The 12566-nt window shown below is 38.8% G+C and overlaps 2 non-coding genes across 2 annotated transcripts; both read left to right on the forward strand.

Annotated features, from left to right (window-relative positions):
• The first annotated feature begins 3043 nt into the window (after positions 1 to 3043).
• LOC112482879 lies at positions 3044 to 3163 on the forward strand. Its single transcript, XR_003047434.1, has one exon. It is a non-coding gene; the product is annotated as a 5S ribosomal RNA (ribosomal RNA).
• Positions 3164 to 4899: 1736 nt separating this feature from the next.
• LOC112482862 lies at positions 4900 to 5018 on the forward strand. The gene has a single exon (XR_003047431.1). It is a non-coding gene; the product is annotated as a 5S ribosomal RNA (ribosomal RNA).
• The last annotated feature ends 7548 nt before the right edge of the window (positions 5019 to 12566 follow it).

Genomic DNA, 12566 nt, shown 5'->3' on the forward strand with positions numbered 1-12566 from the left:
TAAATAATAAGAAATAATTTTATTTTAAAAATGTGACTCTGAGGACCAAGTACAACACTCCAAATGAATGCTGGCCAGGGCAAACCACAGTACAGCATTTCTATTCATGCAGCCTAAGAGTATACTCGAAATGCCCTGTATTAGCCACCCTCTCTCATTTACATGACAATGAATAAAAATAAATTAAAACTTCCATCCTGTTTACAAGCTACATCCTCTTTAAATATCCTTAATTCCCTCCCATGTTGACCAATCTGCTGGTTTTTCAATAATCTTAAAAAGAGGAAATATTAAAAGAAGTTTTTAAAAGTTAGAATGATCTAAAACACTGTCATTTTAACACCTCTTCATTTTCAAGTACTCCTTTCAACTTTTAGCCACGTCCATACATTTTTTAATGTAACTGTTGTTGTGGAGTGCAGGTCCACATATTTCCCCTATTTTAAAAGCATAAACGTTTCCCCAAGTTATCACAAATTCTTCGCACATGTGCTCTAAGGACAATGATCAGGTGTATATACCACATATACTTTACTAACGGATCTTTCAACATCTCAAGACAGTGGTAAACACTTACAATAAACATTTTATGGAATATAGTTTTCTTTCCCTTGTATTATTTGTTTGTTGAATTTCCAGAACTAGGATCACTAGAACAAAAGATGTGAAAACTTCTAAGGCTCAATGCATTGCCAAGTTGCTTTATAATTTGATTTTTTTTTTTTTAAGTGCAGGAACTGCTGCATTTCGTCAGGATGTCTTTGTTCTATCATATGAGACACACCCCTCCATCCCTGTCCACAGACTCAGGGACCTCCTCTTGTCATGTGCTGTGTGCCTCAAGTCTGTCTGTACTAGTGCCCTCTTTATTCCAAAACATTATCACCATACCTAAGTTTGGGAAAGACATACTCCAGCCTTCACCTTCTATTCTAAGCTTTTTATCATATGTCAATTTGAGATGTTTGCTTTCATCTCTTAGGCAAGCTGATAAAATATTAACTCGGTCAGGCCAAGGAGAGTTTTACAGCAGGCAACTCTTTACTAGGATGATCAATTATGTTTATTCAACTGCATGTTCAGCCAGACCATATTTCAAGAGAGTTGCTGATCTACTCAATTTTGTCAAATCTCTTTGGTGAAATCCAGAATCACCATTGGTCTAAGAACCGGAACAACAAAAGAGACCAAGAAAGGGAGAAAGAACAAGAACGAAAAGAATAATAAAGAAAATGAACCCAAGCTGACTCCGAGGGATCGCCCATTTTTTTTTTTCTGTTGAGCAATCCATTCTGGGCCAGGAAGAACGATGATGATGATGATGATAATGATGATGAGGATGATGATGATGATGGTGATGATAATGTTCCTTCTGACGAAGGACACTGATGGGGGATGGATAGGTAATGAGAAAGAATGGCTTTTAAATACCTATGTACGTTAGATTTTTAACAAGCATTATTATTCTTAAATCTTGAACTGAGTGACCCTTCTCCCAGAAGGTTAATGTATTAAATATTCAAGTTCATTTTCTTCTGTTATATTTTAAGTCTACTGGATTGAAGTTAGTTTAGCTAATGGATTTAATGGGTCATGAAATCCCTACTGTGACTATTTAAAGTTCAGATAGCAATAGGAGTTTCCTTCCTAGACTTTGATTTTTAAAAATTTTTTAGAAGGGGCCAATGGGATTTCTATAATAGAAAAGCTTTAAGCAGCCACAAGAACCTAGGTCAGACCAGTTAGCAAATATCACCTGCCTCCAGTTGTTCAATAACATTTTTCAGTTAAGAATGGTTTTGATTAACTGCATATTATATCAGTAAAACTTGCAAAAAAAAAAGACTTTAACTTACATGTATAAATTTAACTTTGTCCCTAAAACACAAACTTTTAGACAAATTCTATCGTCCTATAGATTTCAGTTCAGTCTACATCACTTGAATGAGATTTCTGTAGCTAAATTCACATTTTAACCAGAAATACCACATACATGTTTATATTACATAAAAATGTATCTTTACATGCATTTCTGTATTATACTATCTTCATGTAGAATTTACTGACAAAAGAACCACCTAGGATTTTAAATTAAATATACATCTTATTCTTTTAAAATGTTAGCAAGCAAAACTAGTAAACTGCTTTAAACGTACAACATTTTAGCGCTAACAGGCTTTTGTCTCCTGTCCTCAAGTGTCCGCGGTTCATTCCTGCCTCTGTTCAGGGCCACACCCTGCTCCGGCTTTCAACTTGGCACTTAAGACCGTTGGGCCATCCTCCAAGCTGACGGTCTCCATTTGTTCTCTTCCTCTCCTTCATTTAATCCCTTCTGTATACCGCTAGCTTTTCTCAGAGAACTGTCTCCTCTCTGCCTGCCCCAAGCCGGGGACAGAGAACAGAAGGTATAGATTTGAGGTGGGCAGACAGCTTGAAAGGGCAGAAGACAATGAAATAGAAGAGAGATGGAAAGTTTCAGGATTCAACAGTGGACAAGATATCTTGGGAGAGTTTGTGAGTAAAATGAAGAAATACCAACAGAAGGAGTTTAATATTTGTTAAATGATGCCTCATGGGCCAGTTTTGCACGGGTATAGCTAAAAGAAGTCTGAATTAGAGAAAGCCCAAAGCTACTAGTTAGAGAAGGAAGTGGTAATTCTCCTGCTCTGAAGTTACCTAGACTTTCAGAGAATCACCATGTGAGTCAAATAAACTAACAAACAAACAAATAAATAAATTAAATTTGAGAGAAGAAAGGACTCTGGAAAAGTCGCATGTAAGATAGAAATCTAAAGGCTGAAAACTTCAGCTAATAAACTATCTTTTATATACAGGCTAAGGAAATGGGCTTCAACTCTGAAGTATAAAGAAATGAAGATCCAGAAAACTTGTGAAAACCTTAGATGTGAAGTTATGGAATGTCTGTCTCTAGCTTTAAGAAAAGAACCGTGGGAGGGGCCGAGAACGTCCTATCAAACAGTACTCACCTGTGAAACAGCCCTGTACTAAAGCCTGCTGATAAAAATTATGAACAACAGCTGTAGCCTACGGCCATGCTACCCTGAACAAATCCGATCCCGTCTGATCTCGTGAAGCTAAGCAGGGTCAGGCCTGGTTAGTACTTGGATGGGAGACCACCTAGGAAGACCAGGTGCTGTAGGCATAAAAAATAAAAAATTAGGGATTGTAAGCTGACAAGGTCCTTGCAATCGGTGAAGTCAACAAAAGGTTGCATCGCCTAAAAATCAAAAAAAAAAATTATAAACAGCTTTAGAGAGTTTTTTCTTTTTGGAGGGAAGAGAAGGCAAACAGAAGATTTTCTAAACTTTAGTTAATTCATACCAGATAACTGCTTGTTGAAAATGAAAATGCTAATAGATCAAATCTTTGACCATATTTCTGCTTCAGACAGAATTCTCACAATAAAAACAATTCAATAATGGAATAAACTTATAGCCCAAAATACAATTATGCTTTTACACAAATATGATCAAGGTGCCATAGTCTACAACTAAGGATGTCCAAGGTGGTGGAAAATTGACTTCAGTTACGCAGACATTTCTCCGAGGCCACGCTACTATACTACGAAAGAAAGTATTTAAAAGTAAGAGCTTCACTTTACTACCATGTTCACTGACTGAATGTAGGAAAAATATATAGAAGATCAAAAGAAAACATCTAACACACCAATGGTTTTTGTCTTGTTCCCCAACCCTGCATAGCATTGCTTTATAGAGGTAGACAATTAGAAAGCGGAAGTACCAAAGTGTCAGGTACTTCCGCTTCCTAATTGTCTATACCTATAAAGCAATCCCATGCAGAGAAAAGTGGCATTTGAAGACCAATGTTGTGGTATATTGCATAAGATCATTAAAATTTGGGAACGCGGAAAAGATGTGAAGAAGCAGAACCAGAATCAGTAGCACTTCCTAATGGCCTGGATATTGGCACCATTTGCAAGATGGTGAGGACACCAGAGAGAGTTGATGGTCACTGCCTGCGCCTGGCATTCAGTTACACTCAAACAAAGGAGAAGAATGAGTGGTGCTGACTTTTATTTAGGTCTATGACCTGCCTCCAAACCCAAAGAGCTCTTACAGCCCAGCATCAGCTATCTCCAGGCCTGGATGGCGTGGGAAGAGTGAGGGCACGATCTGAAACAACTGGCTGGCCAATAAAGACGAATCGTTTGCTATTTACTTGACAGCAGAGATAGTAATACATCCTGAAATACCTAGAAAGGCAGAGTGCATTGGGATCTTAGGAGCTAATACCCCAGGTGTTAACACCAAAGACATCTCATCATAGCCCCAGTCTGTTCGCACGGCAGTGCTCTCGTACCTGGGAGCTGAGCATATCAAGGAAGACCTCTAGCATCGAACTCGAGAGCTGGCGAAACAAAAGCTGCACTTCTGGGTTAAATGTTCATTTTGTTGTCTCCTTTTTAAAATGGGGATGACACCGCTTACCTCACGGAAGTGAACAGCTGTTTAGAAAAGGGAAAAAGCAAGAACAAGCTGCCAAAAACCACCTGGTACCCAACAGGTTCCTGAATCCAACACATTTTTGGTGAGTTGAAAGTCACTGAGGGAAGGAACTCTATTTTGTACATTTGTATACGCGCCTGACGATTAAGGTTTACGCAGTTAGTTCATTCTCCACAGGTTTCAACCTTATAATTAACAGAGTAAGACAACTGTGTTAGGAGCCCTTAAACATAGGCACAGCACACAAAACTGACACATCCATCCCATCTCTCACTCATGTCAAGTTAATGTTTTGTGAGAATAAACATAAGAAGTTACATTGAAGAAAGGGCCAATAAGGGGATATTGTGTCTGTGTAAGCAGATATATATATATAAAATACATATATGCTCATTTTAAAAATAAAGTTTTAGCCTACAGCCATACCACCCTGAACGCGCCCGATCTCGTCTGATCTCAGAAGCTAAGCAGGGTCGGGCCTGGTTAGTACTTGGATGGGAGACCACCTGGGAATACCGGGCGCCGTAGGCTTAAAAAATTAATTAATTAATTAAGTTTTAGTAAATATTTATTATGAAGGAGGAATCAGTACTTTATGCCTAGATTGAGTTGCTTTTGCTTAAATGGCCTCAAGCAATCTTAAAAGAATAGCCCTACCTTGATTTTTAGGTTTTACAAAGGAGCAACTTTCTTAAAAATCTAGCTTAGTTTTACAATCCCAGAATACAGTTATTTGCTCTGATTTGCTTTGATCAGGCTCAAGGAAAAAAATACATCAGTGTCTTTCCCAACTTCTTATCTGAGGCCGAAAGAAGCCAGCTGGTCAGCTCATAGCAAAGGAATCATAAGCTTTGGGGATTTTTCCTTCATGACCATAAAAAGCAACAAATGGGTGACATTTCCCTTTACTCTTATTTGCCAGAGGAAGAATTTGCAACTCCATTCAAGAAGGCTCTGTTTCGACCTTCCCCTGATCTTAGTTCAAGTTCACATACGGTTACAATACCTCCAGTATTCACTGCAGGAGTTGGAAAGGGTTTAAGGAACACAATAATTTACAGCATTTCACTCCACAGTAGTCTAATTGTCTTTGGCCCCAGAAAATATGGTTACGGGAGAGTCTGAAGGCATAATGCGGCTTGCACTGGGATGTTCAGCCCTAAAAGTGCTTAATTAAGTGCCATGGAAATTGAGTCTATAAACAGTTATTAGACTTACTGCAGACTGAAAATGAAAACTAAATCTGATGTAATTATCTGAATTATTTGAACAATGAAATCAATCCAAAGTGTCCTCTATCCCTAAAATTTTAATGATCCTTATTGTTGCCTCAATACTCTACTTCTTCCTCTCACCTCCCTCCAAATGTACCATCAGGTCTAGACATAATTTAATAAGGATATCGAAATATGAAATGTTTCATCTGAGGATACTGTGAGGCATTTCCCAAATCACACACATTTAAAAGCTAAGACATAGTTCTTATTTTTTCCATTTTAACCAGAGAGTAAGAATCTTTCTACGTGTGATTAATTTAAAAATTAGGTATATAAAAAACACAATCATTTTTATATGAATGAAATAAAAATCCAGTAATAATCTTTGCTCCCTGCCAAAAAAGAGAGCAAATACCCTTAATATCTCAGAATTATTTTCTCAGTCTTGGATCAGAAATATAAATTGAAGTTTGAAGTCCCCACCTACATCCCGACAGATGTAGATGTGGAATCCAATTAACAACTGGCTTCGTACTGGTGATTACAATACATGCAGAAGTCGCACCCTAAAAATCAAAACTCTCCACAGCAAAGCCACCAACCTTTCCAAACTTCTCCATCGCTACTCTAATTGCGCTCTCCTCTCTAGCCTGGCATTTCTTAATAGTATTTGGGTAAAATGCATACTATATGTCCCCTTTGGGAGAGGCATAATTAACAATATTAACATTTTAAAGGTTCTGAAAAGTCTTGCCGTTAAAAAAAGAATCCTTAACCCAACTTTTCCTAGACTATTTTTCCCTCAGTATCTCTCCCAATATAATGAGGCTCCCTCGGCTCACTTTTTATTGTACTGTATTTATTGTATTGTATTGTATTTATTGTAGTGTAGTGTATTGTATTGTATTATTTTCTTGCCTCTTCTCGAGCATCTCATTCTTCAAAAATTCAGCATCGATTCCGCTTCCTCTGTCTTAGCTCAGGCTACTATGACAAACTATCATACACTGGGTGACTCAGACCATACTTCTTTCTCACAGTCACGAAAGTTGGCAGTCCAAGATGCAGGTCCAGGCAGATTTAGCTCCTGGTGAGAGCTTTCTTCCCGGTTTGCAGAAGGGCTCCTTGATTACAAGAAAAGCTCTTTTGTGTCTCTTCTTACAAGGCACTAATCCCATGAGGCTCCACCCTCGCAACCTCAGCACCTCCTAAAGGCCCCAGCTCCTAACACCATCACATCAGGGATTAGAGTTCAACATGAATTTGGGGGGCAGGGCGGAACACATTCTGCTTGTAGCATCCTCTACACCACCTTTCGTGGTACACTAGTATGTGCTCTCTCTTGCCTTCGGGACCTGTTATGTTTGTGTCTCTTTTCGAGCCCTTAGCTACAACTCATGGCAAAATACGGTTTCCACAAGCTCGTTAAGTCCACAGTGACTGCGGGCACTAAAGTCACACGTGGTTACAGGGGACTCAGTGGGTTCCCTGAACTTCATTTTAAAAGGAACTAATCTTCCTGTTCTTTCATATTTAGATATCACCCATCTGTTTACTCTCTAAATAATTTTTATTCCGAGATCATGCAATGAAGAGAGAACACTTATCGATCGCATCTACAGATTTACTAGCCACTAAATCTACAGCCCTAACTTTTATTTCTGGTGTGGGGAGTGCAGGATCACGTGTGGTGAATCTGTTACTTTTAGTCCAGCTCTCCTAGAGGCTGAGAAGTTCATTCAGTTACCTAATGTGCTTAAGACTAAAGCATCCTGGGTAAGGAATAAGCAGGGATCAAGATCACAGCAACTGCTTGAGAAACTTTCTCTGACAAATGTACTTTAAACCATGACCTACTTCCCCGAATACTTAAGCATTCTTTGCATTCCTCCCTGTCATGCAGGATTGTTTATCAGGCACAGTTCCAGAAGTGACTTGAAATCTCTCGTCACTGTTGCAATTCTAGATAATACTGTAGGTCCTCTGGTCACCACAGAATCTCCATTATAGGACAAAAACCTTTTGAGCATTCAAGAGACCTTAATATGTCCTTAATGAGTGTCAAAAGAACCAATCTTCATTTTAATCAAAGTAAAACACATTTTCTATATTGTAAACAAAAGAAAGACAGATCTAAAACTGTCACCAAATTCAGTTTCAATTTAAACTCCTGAAGGCTTTTCGAAGAAAAAAAAATCAGATATTAAAACCAGTCAACTGGGTTTTGGACCCCATTACCTACTGTCAATTATTTACATTTTATACACTAGCTTTCATCAGGATTGGAGAAAATATCTTAATAATCAGGACTGGTTTCAGTAAGCTTCAGCGGTGACATTTTTCACTGTTTTTCAATAATGTAAATCATATAAAACAGAGAATAAGGACGAACAATTCCATTTAAATATTTACATCCATATTATATGAGTCAGGAACTCATGTCTAAGTATTGGTTAAATGTGTCATTTCTGAAATAATTAAGAAAAATTCATCATAGAGAGACTGGCTAATTCTTAGCAATAATCCTATCCACACACCACCCGCCCCCTAATTTATACTGCATTCTATATCAACTGTAAATTTCGAGTAGATAGCCCACACTGAGGTTGAACTTTGCATAGCATTCAATATACTACTTGTGTGGACTGAGACTGTTTTACATACATACTCAAGTGAAGGATAATTTCAAACAAAAGTTTCTTGAGAAGCATTCTACAAGAGTGTGTTAACTTTGTGAAAAATTATCGCCCAGAATGAAAATGTAAAACAAGGTTAAACACCATCAAATCCATCAACAATCTTGTTTAATGCATCACGGCAATATGTATTTTATAGAGTACGGAAAACTATCAAGGACACAACGAAGCACGTCTTCAAGGAGGATGGTCAATATCAGGGAGTGACGATAGGAAACTAACAGTGGCAGCAGACAAAACCCAGAGCCTGTAATGGCCCTATTCGCTTAGAAATCACGTGCTCTGACATGAAGAATAATAGCAAACCATAAATCGTCCTCTGAACAACAAACCAAAAGGCAGACACTGGAAATGGAAAGAATTACGAAGAAGAAATGTCTTCTTTGAGAGTAAAGATAAACAGTCCCCGAGCTACCTAGTTCCTTTGCCTACAAATGGAAGGAATGCAAGTCGACCATCAGGCTCTTTCGTTTTTCAGGTGGACCCAGATGTGCTGGGGTAAAATGGTCCCTGCTGCCTGATGGAGCGGTGACTCAACAGCCACTCAATCCAGTGGCATCAATTAATATTCACTTTCGGTTCTATCTTCTCCACAGCTGCTACCATTGGCTCCTTTGGTCTTATCTCTTATTCTGTGATACTTGACTTTCCACTGTGATCCCACGCCCGCCACCCCAAAAGCCTGGATTGTCCCCAGTGCCCATGGTCTCTGCTCTGACACAGACTGTTAGAGAAAAGATAGTGATCTCATGGATGCCCTGTCATCGCCTACAGTCTGCTGCAAATGAAGTCCCAAGTTGTCATCATCAAGTGATATTCTTCCTTCTAAAGATACTCTCTGGGTTAATGTCGTTTGGCATGGTTGGTTACACAGCAATAGACCACCGAAGCCGACACCATGAGGGGGACATTCTTATCTGACTACTGGAGAAACTGAGGACTCCCTATTCCAAGTCTTGAAACCTCAAGTTATTTCTGATGCTCCCATGCCCCCTGCACCCAACCCCACGGCCCCTGCTAATATCTGATCCCTACATCCACCATATTGTGGACATGTTCATTGACACAATCTCCCCCAGGCCACTCTCCTGAAAGTGTCTTCTCTGGGTGCGAGATGGTCTCCCAGGAGTCTATCAGCCACTCACGGGGCATCTCTGCATCTCTGCATAGCTCTTTATCAGGAGCCTTCGCTGGCTCTCCGTTGCCTCTGCAGCATTCCCGACAACTGGCTGCAACTCTATTTATCATCCTCGTTCTATTATCCCCTTACAAACATTCAGCTCTTAATATGCCATGTACTTTCTGGCCTCCTGACTAATGGCCTTTTATCTGCCTGTAACACTTTCCAAATGTTCTTTTCTTTCTACAGCGATTATCTGGGCAATTCACTGAGTAGACGCGTACCAACCAATGGCGATTCTTCTATTATCCCTCCTATTTCTTTCAATCTTTGTTACTGAATATTTCCTCCAGAGGGACCCTACCACCTCACCTAAATTACGAGGTTCGCAAGGATAATGCTATGTGTTCTTATTTCTTTATCTGCCAAAGCATCCACTAGTGCCTTTCATATGGTAAGTGGTTAGGAAACACTTTATTGACTATTTTTAATGCATTTCATTACATACCAAGAAAACAAATTAAGGGTAGAAGATAACACCTGCTTCCCACGTTTTTATATTTATGTATGTATAAACTTACCACAGCCATGAGAGACCAGGATGACACCTCAGATGTAGAATATAAAAATATTTTAAGCCATGGACTTGCTATTATAATTGACTAGATTTTTTAAGCCACTCCCTTAATGCTTAGTGTACAAATAAATGTAAACATAAAAAAAGTCATACAATTTATGCATATATGGAAACTCAAGTTTTAACAGGAGGGACTATTTAATCAATGGTATTGAAACAATAGGTAACCGGTATGAAGAAATGAATTTAGAGCTCTCCCTCTTGACAAAAAATCATCAATTTCTAGTGGATTAACAAGCTAAACATATGAAAGGCAGAACTTCAATTTTTTAGGGCTAGGAACTCATCTTCGCAGTCCTAGCCCAGTTCCTGGGGGACAGGAGCTAGTAAAGAAATGTTTATGGAGTCAAGATTGAATAGTGAACAAGCGTTGAGGAAAGCCAAAACCCTATTCTGATCTTCAAAAACTTTGGTTAGGTTTTAAGGTTTCTTCACAGATTGTTGGACCAGCCAAAAGTCATAAACCAAGCCCTCAGCTACTATCTACTTACCCAGCACAAGGAAAGTTTAAAATCGATCAATGAGGTTTAAGCAGTCAGCAGGTAAAAACAAAAATGGTGACTACTGAAAAGCAGCAGCTCCTTCTTGCTCAGAAACGAGAACAGCATTTGATTCAACCTGATTTACCCTGAATAACACATTCTTTTTAGGAAAGCCTCTATTAGCAGCACACTTGTTTTCAATACAGTAGAATAAAGGAATGAAATTATGTAGGAGAAATATTTTCCTTTATTTTCTCCCCAAGACGTGAGAAGGGAAATACTTAACTCTTCCAGCTTCATCCGAAACCCTCCCTCCCACCCACACAAGCTCCAACCTCAGTCTGTGCTGCTGTTATATAAGCCTGAACCATCTCTCCCTGACCTTCCATCACCTCCCACACCCTTAAGGCAATGGCGGTCACATGAGGCACATCAGAATACCCGAAGAGCATGTGAAGGCTACAGAATCTCAGACCTGCTGGCACGCGGATTCAATGCATCTAGGATAAGGTCTTTCAAAAGCTCCCCAGGTGATTCAACTGCACCACCAGGTTTGGGAACCATGGAAAATGCGATCTCTCAATACTCCCGCAATTTGCAATATGTGCATATAAGAACAGAAGATCGGCCATGTGTTGTAGTGATCGCCCCTTCTTAAATTGTGGCTTATCTCATTTACTAATCAAACATAAAACTGACATTTATTAAAACTGGTTCAGGTAAGACAGAACGAAACTACTTTCCCCCGGTCATGGAGAAACTGTAGGGAAGACAAAAACCTTTGAACTTGAATGAATACTTGTGTTAAGAGAAGCCTAACAGTGTCTGGGAAAGATCCTGTAGTTGCTAGGGCTTTGAACACCTACGTTTTTCTGGGAAAACACATTTATTCCAGTTAACGAGCCAGGCTGTCATTTGTTAAAAAGATGAGAAGGAAGCCCAGGGGAAGTGGATTTCGGCTGCCCCCGATCCCTGACTCCAACATTTCATGGATCAGAAGTATGAAGAAATTTCTGGCAACAAGATGGTTTTAGATTGTTCCCAGAGGAAAAAATTTTAAATTGATAGCCAAAGAAGTAGGTCACTGTCCAAGCAAATAGAATTAAAGACAATTTACTAATCTGGGAAGGAAAGGGAGTAGTAAAAAGCCGTCCCTCAGCTGCCTTTTACTCTTAAATTTGCATTTTTCCCCCCTCTTTTGAGTAATTTCTGGGGGGAAAAGTATTTAAAAAATTGGTTAACAATAAAATAAACCGTATGCTCTGAAAGCTGATCCAGTTCATGACTGGGTGGCCAATATATGTGACAAGGCACTCAACTTCTTAATTTAAAAAAGTCAAGGAAATTCAGGTGCCAAGTGAGGTGCCAGTTGGCAAATATTAAGAGTATCTGCTAACCACTGAGGCAAAAGCATTGGAAGGCAAGTGTTGACCTACACAGAACAAGAATACGAGGTGGAAGAACCACCTTAGAAAGAGATTTAGCGAGGGCTATCAAAATTTTAAATGGAGAAAAAAAAATTTTAAATAGATATAAACCCTTTGATCCAGCAATTCCACTTCAGAAATGTATTCTAAATATACATTTGCAATATAAAAGTATCTGAACTAGGATATTCCCTGTGTCAATTTAATATAGCAAAAGACTAAAAATATATAAATATAAACACAGGAGATTGGTTAAATTATGGTACTTCAACCCATAAAGGAGAAATTTATGTAGCCATTAATAAGAATGGATGTAGATATGATAAAAAGATATCCGAAACCTAAAGTAGCGGAATATATATATGATCTTATTTGTTAAAAATGGGGCTATTCTTATTTATATCCCGCATTGCACGTGCATAAAGTTTTAGAAAGAATTTGCAAGAAGTCATCAATGCCGACTTCAAACTATTTTAAGTAATTCTGTGGTGGGAAAGAAT

The sequence above is a fragment of the Pteropus alecto genome, unplaced genomic scaffold, assembly GCF_000325575.1.
Source record: "Pteropus alecto unplaced genomic scaffold, ASM32557v1 scaffold176, whole genome shotgun sequence".
Lineage (NCBI taxonomy): Eukaryota > Metazoa > Chordata > Mammalia > Chiroptera > Pteropodidae > Pteropus > Pteropus alecto.